Here is a 7,299-nt window from a genome sequence, read left to right as displayed (position 1 = left end):
TATTTATTTTCCTTTTAAAAGGAAAGGAGAGAGAGAAAGTGGAGCTGTGTTTCATAGCATTGTCATTTGGATTTCAAAATGCAGTTAATTCTTTGAGCTTAAATATTTGCCAGTGGTGTGAATTTTTTAACTTAATTTAGGATTTTAGGAGTTTATTCGCTGTTTTTAAAGCTTGTAAGAAAACTCTGGACCACATATAAGCTTTTTTGGCATTTCAATTAATAATTAACATATTTCATAATAACTTTGATTTAATGTGAGGCAAATGCCTGTGGTGCAGACTAGGAGTGTCACTACACAAATAAGCACTGAGGTGTATAATCTGTACTGTTTTCTGTTTTCCTGTGGGAATGATTGTCTTCAAATAAAACATGTTTGTCTCTGAAGTCATGTAGCTGTAATTAAGGGTTCAGTAGTGAGTTCCTTAAAAGAGAAAATCAACACTGAGGAAAAATGGGCAAATACATTTGAATGTCAGTATCTTGTAGTTTGTTTTCACCTCTTGCTTAGTAGATACATAGCAATGAATAGAGAAGGGCAACTGTTTATGGTTAATTCTTCTCTACATCTAACATTTCTCTTGACAAGGAGGTAGTTTTCAGGCTACATGTGATGTCCAAAAAAGTATTCTCTAAAGAAATAGTACCAGTATCACAAAGCTGAAAATTTATACTTTCTCCTTTCCTTGGCTTCCCTCCAAGAAAACTCACTTAAAATATCCTCATTTAAGCCAAAATGCGTCATGGTTTTGTTTTTTTTTAAGGTGCATTTCCTTGTAAAAGGATATATTCAGTAGTATCTCATCCCTTGGACTACTCAAAGTCACACTGATGATAGTTAAACAAGGTTTGTTTTGTTTTGAAATAATATTGGATTGAAAATAGAGAATGAAATTCTGATATGATTTGGGTTAATGCAGATGTGCAGAATGTCAGACCAAGAAGACATTAATGTTATTAAAAAAAAAAAAAATTCTATCAAACTCAGAAGTAGTATAGCACAGACTGTCTTGGTCTCACCAACAGTTGATGTGTGATAACCATGGCCTATCTGTGCTTGATAACTGATCACATTTTGTGTCAATTTGTAGTCTGTGAATTCAAGCTTCATTGACGAGAACACCCTCAAAAGAAAACAGAGATTACAAGAATGATATTTCCTACTCATTCCAAGTGAATATTGCTCTCCACAATGGAGATGTTTTTTATATACATCTGGGTGTAACACATGAAGGAAGGCTTAGTATATATCTGTTTGTTTGTTGCAATTGCCCCAGCCTCTTTGCCTTAAAGTATACAGTCTTTTAATAAAGAAAAAGATTAGTCACACTGGTCTAGCCCAGATGGAAAGGACACCATCACTGACTCTCCATTGTTAAATGGGGACAGATCAGAAAGGTGTTTTCTGGTTTTGAAAACAAGGAAAATGCTAGGACAGGGACTTCACCTGGACCAGGGAAGAGGGAGAGATTTTGCCAGGGCATTTGAGAGCAGGCAGTGGTTAATCCCTCTGGCTGAGGCCACAGATCAAGACTGGCAGCCATGGAGGAGCTCTCCACCCTGGCACTGCACTGAGCTTATGGGATGCTGAGCCCAGGCCTGCAGAGCCTGAGAAGTAGCCCTTGCACCTGCAATTTCCATACCAAATCTACTACTGTTGGAGAAAAAGAGCTGCCTGTTTCTTTTAGTCAGGACTACAGGTCGGGGGGGGGGAGGGGAGGTTCTCTTGAAAGCTTTCCTTTGGCTAGTGTGCCATGATGTCTGGACCTCTCTGAGTCAAAAAAGGCTGAGGCTCAACCAGCTCTTGTGGATGCAGGCTCAGAGGGAGGATTTGAAGGAATTTGAGAAGCAGCTGAATTACAGGCAGCCAGATCCTTTGGGCGTGTGACTCCAGGTATCTATAAGATGAAGATACAGCCCATTAAGTATAGTGCTTCTTGTAAAGCATTAAGTGTCTTGTTTTAGATAAAGCTGTCTGTCCCAGATTCATTCACATTTAGAAGAATAATCAATTACTTTAGAATAATCTTTTTATGCCTTTGAGAAAAAGTTAAAGGGTTTTTTTGTCAGTCTTTTTTTGCCTTGATGAAAACAAAGGCAATTTTCACAGCTGAAGGGTGATTATTTTTCTACACAAGTTGTGTCAGAGTGTAAATTTCTCATCACTCTGTTCAATACTCACCTTTTTGAACATAGCATAATCAAGCTTAACAGCATGTCCAGCTATTAAATCCATACGGGTTTTCACAAGTAGCAGGAATTCTCAGAAGCCTGCAGGAGACTTTGCTTATCCATTCATTCACCTTCCTTTTTCAGTTGGTATAACCTTTGAGGTTCTTTCATATGTGTGATTGATTAGGTATTGTTGCAATTCAGCTTTGAAAGGTATTACCATAACATTTCTCTCTTTCTTGCCAAGAAGAGCCAATACAAAAGAATATTTCTGACCTACTTTGTGTGTTTTAGAGTTGTCAAGCTTGGACTGATTGCCTAAACAAGGATGAGTATCAGCCTATTCAGATCTGAACATTCAAAAAAAAACATATACACTTTAGGTAGACAAAATTTTTATCTGACTTCTTTACTGATGCACTTAGGGGTCATAAGGGTCACACAGTTTTACTTTGCAGCCAGAAGAACAAAAATCTTATTTTTTGTACAGAGGCTAAGATTCTCAAGTGAAACAAAGCAACTGAGGCTTTAAAAAATACTAGTAGAATAAAATACTAGTAGAATAAAATCAGCGGAGCTGGCGGCATTGCAGCTACTTCACAATAGGAAAACACCATCCAGAGCTTAAAAGGACTATGACATTGCATTGCTGTAAGTCACAAAGCCTGTCACAGATCAGCACCAGGGAATGGACTGAAGAGCTGCTCTGTGTACCAGTTTAGAGATTTGATGGGAAGGTCTTTGGTGCTAAAAGTTTCAGAATATTGTACATTCTCTGTCTCATTTCTGTGGGAGTGCAATTGCAGCAGTACCCCAGTCTGTAATACCATATTGAAATACAGCTTATTTCATACCCACATTACATCTTTATCCATCTATTTCATACCTGCTCATGCTTATACTCACAGACCCCCAGTTAATGGTGTTATAGCTACCTAAGTGTCTGTAATAACTTGACATTAGCTATCCAGAATGCTTGGTCTTCCTTTTCACCCGTGTAGAACAGTTGTTTACTCTTCAAATACAACAACAGACCTATTGTGCAAGCAAATTTTTGAGGATATACAGTGTATTTGGTATTGTATGAGAACAATTTGGGGACAGTGCTGGCAATGAGCAAGAAGTGACCAACAGGAAATGAATCATGAGTGGTAATGTGTAATATGGGTGGCAGCCACTTGGTTTTGTGTTATGAACATTCTTCTGTACCTAATTCAGCTCTGGCCTGGGCAAACATGGCCAGCTGTAATGCCTGCTTATGATTTGAATGCTTAGGAGAGATCATTGGGATTGAACATAAAGGAACAACTAAACTGGACAATCATTACAACTATCCAGAAAACAATTCGGCTTTGTGCACATGTTTTGATTTCAAATCTCAGTTTCATTACAATTTAGAAAAAAGTTTAGAGCCTTTACAGTATGTCATGGTAATTGTATATGTAACAGTGAAAGCAGGAATTTAATACTGAAAATTCCAAATCAGACAGTGTCTTGAAAAGCAGGCCTTTGCTCTTCTGTGAGAACAATGAGGCATGTCAACATAGCTTGAGTTTCCCAAACAGGACATTCACGAGGGTCAATTACAGGGTGTGAAGGGATAACCACAGGTTTCCTAGGAAAAGCAAATCTGTGTAATTATTCATAGGAACATTTACTGTAATGTTTGGGCAGTTTTCTGGCTACCTTCTGTTGACAAAATATAAATAAACAGGCAGAAGCAATCAGAGACTCCATGCTGTCTCCTCTTGCTCTTCCTCCCCTCTAACTTCCCGATAATGTTCACGACAGCCGACAGAAAAACACATCTGAGCTAGAAACTAATATTCCAGCCAGAGTACCCCTGTGCTTCTGGCTTGAAATTGCTGCATTACCTTCTCTACCCTTGGAGAACAATAACTGACACCAGAGCTTAGTGACTCAGTCAGTTTCCTTCACTCAGCCTACCAAGAGCTGCCAGATGCATGAATGCCAAGCTAGTGGAATGTCAGTCAGTTAGGAGTGTAGCAAATCTGCTGTTCACATAGCATGTTCCAGGTATTACCCTGTTGGTCCTGAGTTCCAGCAAATGGGATAACTGCTGTCATTGCTGTAAACAGTGCCCTTTAATTAAATATGCAAAAAACATGTTTTATCTGCATAAAACACCATTTTGGGGAGGAGGGGAGAGGGAGGTTGGCCTGCACAATCACCATGTTTACTTCCCGGTTTGAATATGTGGGAGAAAATTGGAATCTCAAATACTGTTCTGGTAATGTCGTAGTTATTGACTTTTTAATGTTGATCACTGTTGTGGTATCTGAAAATGCCATTTATGCATCAGTGAAACTTATTTTATATTTATTGTCAGCCACTGAACATATTCAGTCATGTCATTAGGTTGTTGTATAGAAGGATATTCAAGGTCTGACCCCTGCAGATAGCTTCATGCATACTGTTATTCCCACAGACATGACTCAAATAAATTATAAAGGTTATCAAGCTATCCTATGAAACTGTCTCCAGTTTTTTTTCTTACCTTGCATGGGGCCAGCTTTCATGTATACATTGTGATGAATCTGCAGATGTACCAAAGGCAACTTTTTTTTTTTCCTAATCCCACTAAGGGTGATTCAAAATTGGATGTCATAAAGCTGAGCAGTGGAGTGGTTATTATTATTAGGAAAAAAGTCAGTTCCCTAGAAGTGTAAGATTAAGAGAAAAAAATCTAATCTATTTCCTTCTTGCTGTTCCTTCGGAAGGGCTTCAGTTGGATATGCCATTTACTTTAAAAATAACTGCCATGGTTTTCCGGGGGCGGGTGGTCCTCAGTAAAGGGTAATTATTTCTTGCACAGTTCACACTACTAAAGTCAATGGCCCACTGATGTGTGTAACTCAGTGTGGCTCCTTTTTGTGCTATGTAGCCAGCATGCCTCTCAAATCCTGCCTGCCTGAAAAGTGCCAGTGAATAGCCTTTTAACTTCTTGTTGTTATTGTTGTTTTTGTTGTTCCTACCAAAAGAAGCCAGAAACTGTATTTCCACTTATCATTTTGAGACTGGACTGTGAAAGCAATGACCTCCTCAGACTTCTGGCAGTTTCTGTGGAACATCAGGGTCCATGTAATAGAGCCTTTGTAAGGGAGGTTTTTTTGGCTCTTGCTGAGGCTGGATGTTACACAGATAAATAGCAGACTGATGGTCTAGCCACCTTATGATAACTACCTTTGATTTAACAACTTTTATTCCCACCTTCAGCTCTCAAATCTTTGGGATAATTGTAGAAGACAAGAAAAATATTTGGATAGATTAATTCTGACAGCAGAGAGCAATGAGTGGAGATTTAAAAGTATTCTTTTATACATTGCATTCTGAACAGCAGTTCATTATTTCACAGAATCACAGAATGGCTGAGGTTGGAAGGGACCTCTGGAGATCATCTAGTCCAACCCCCCTGCTCAAGCAGGGTCACCTAGAGCACGTTGCACAGGAACCTGTCCAGATGGCTGTTGAATATCTCCAAGGAAGGAGACTCCACAGCCTCTCTGGGCAACCTCTTCTAGTGCTCTGTTACCCTCACACCCTCCTCATGTTCAGACAGAACTTCCTGTGCTTCAGTTTGTGCCCATTGCCTCTCATCCTGTCACTGGGCACCACTGAAGAATCGAACCTCACTTCAGATATTTGTACACATTAATAAGATCCCCCTTCAGTCTTCTCTTCTCCCAGCTAAACAATCCCAGCTTTCTCAGCCTTACCTCACAGGAGAGATGCTCCAGTCCCTTCATCATCTTAGCAGCCCTTTGCTGGACTTGTCCCAGTAGCTCCATATCTCTCTTGTATTGTGGAGCTCAGAAGTGCACACAGTACTCCAGGTGCAACTTCACTAAGGCTGAGTAGAGGGCAAGGATCAAGTCCCTCAGCCTGCTGGTGACACACTCCTCATCTCTCAGGATGCTGTTGGCCTTCTTTGCCACAAGGGTACATTGCTGCCTCATGCTTAGCTTGGTGTCCACCAGCACTCCCAGGCCCTTCTCGGCAGAGCTGCTTTCCAGCAGGTCAGCCCCCTGCCTGTGCTGGTGCCTAGGGGTTATTCCTCCCCAGGTGCAGGACTCTGCACTTGCCTTTGTTGAGCTTCATGAAGCTCCTGTCCGCCCAACTCTCCAGCCTGTCGAGGTCCCTCTGAATGGCAGCACAGCCCTTCGGTGTATCAGCCACTCCTCCCAGTTTTGTATCGTCAGCAAACTTGCTGAGGGTGCACTCTATCCCTTCATCCAGGTCACTGATGAAGAAGTTGAACAAGACTGGACCCAGGACTGACCCCTGGGGGACACCACTAGCTACAGGCCTCCAACTAGGCTCTGCACTGCTGATCAGAACCCTCTGAGCTCTGCCATCCAGCCAGTTATCAATCCACCTCACTGTCCACTCATCTAACCCACGCTTCCTGAGCTTGTCTGTGAGGATGCTATGGGAGACAGTATCAAAAGCCTTGCTGAAGTCAAGGTAGACAACATCCACTGCTCTCCCCTCATCTACCCAGCTAGTCATTCCATCACAGAAGGCTATCAGATTGGTTAAGCATGATTTCCCCTTGCTGAAGCCATGCTGACTACTCCTGATCACCTTCTTGTCCTTCATGTGCTTGGAAATGGTATCCAGGATGAGCTGCTCCATCATCTTTCCAGGGATGGAGGTGAGGTTCCCTGGGTCCTCCTTCTTGCCCTTTTTGAAGACTGGAGTGACACTGGCTTTCTTCCAGTCCTCAGGCACCTCTCTTCTTCTCCATGACCTATCAAAGATGATTGAGAGTGACCTAGCAATTATATCAGCCAGCTCCCTCAGCACTCACGGGTGTATCCCATCAGGGTCAATGGATCTGTGGGTGTCAAGTTTGCTTAAGTGATGCCTAACCCAATCCTCCTCGACCAAGGGAAAGTCTTCCTTTCTCCAGACTTTCTCTCTTGTCTTCAGGGTCTGGGTTTACTGATAGCCAGTCTCATCAGTAAAGACTGAGGAGAAAAAGTCACTCAGCATCTCTGCCTTTCCTGAATTCCTTGTCACCAGGGCCCCTGCCTCATTCAAACAGTGGGCCCACATTTCCCCTAGTCTTCATTTTGTTGCTGATGTATTTGTACTTGTTGTCCTT

The sequence above is a fragment of the Apteryx rowi genome, unplaced genomic scaffold (assembly GCF_003343035.1).
Source record: "Apteryx rowi isolate R43461 unplaced genomic scaffold, aptRow1 scaffold_915, whole genome shotgun sequence".
Lineage (NCBI taxonomy): Eukaryota > Metazoa > Chordata > Aves > Apterygiformes > Apterygidae > Apteryx > Apteryx rowi.
This window is presented reverse-complemented; position numbering follows the sequence as displayed.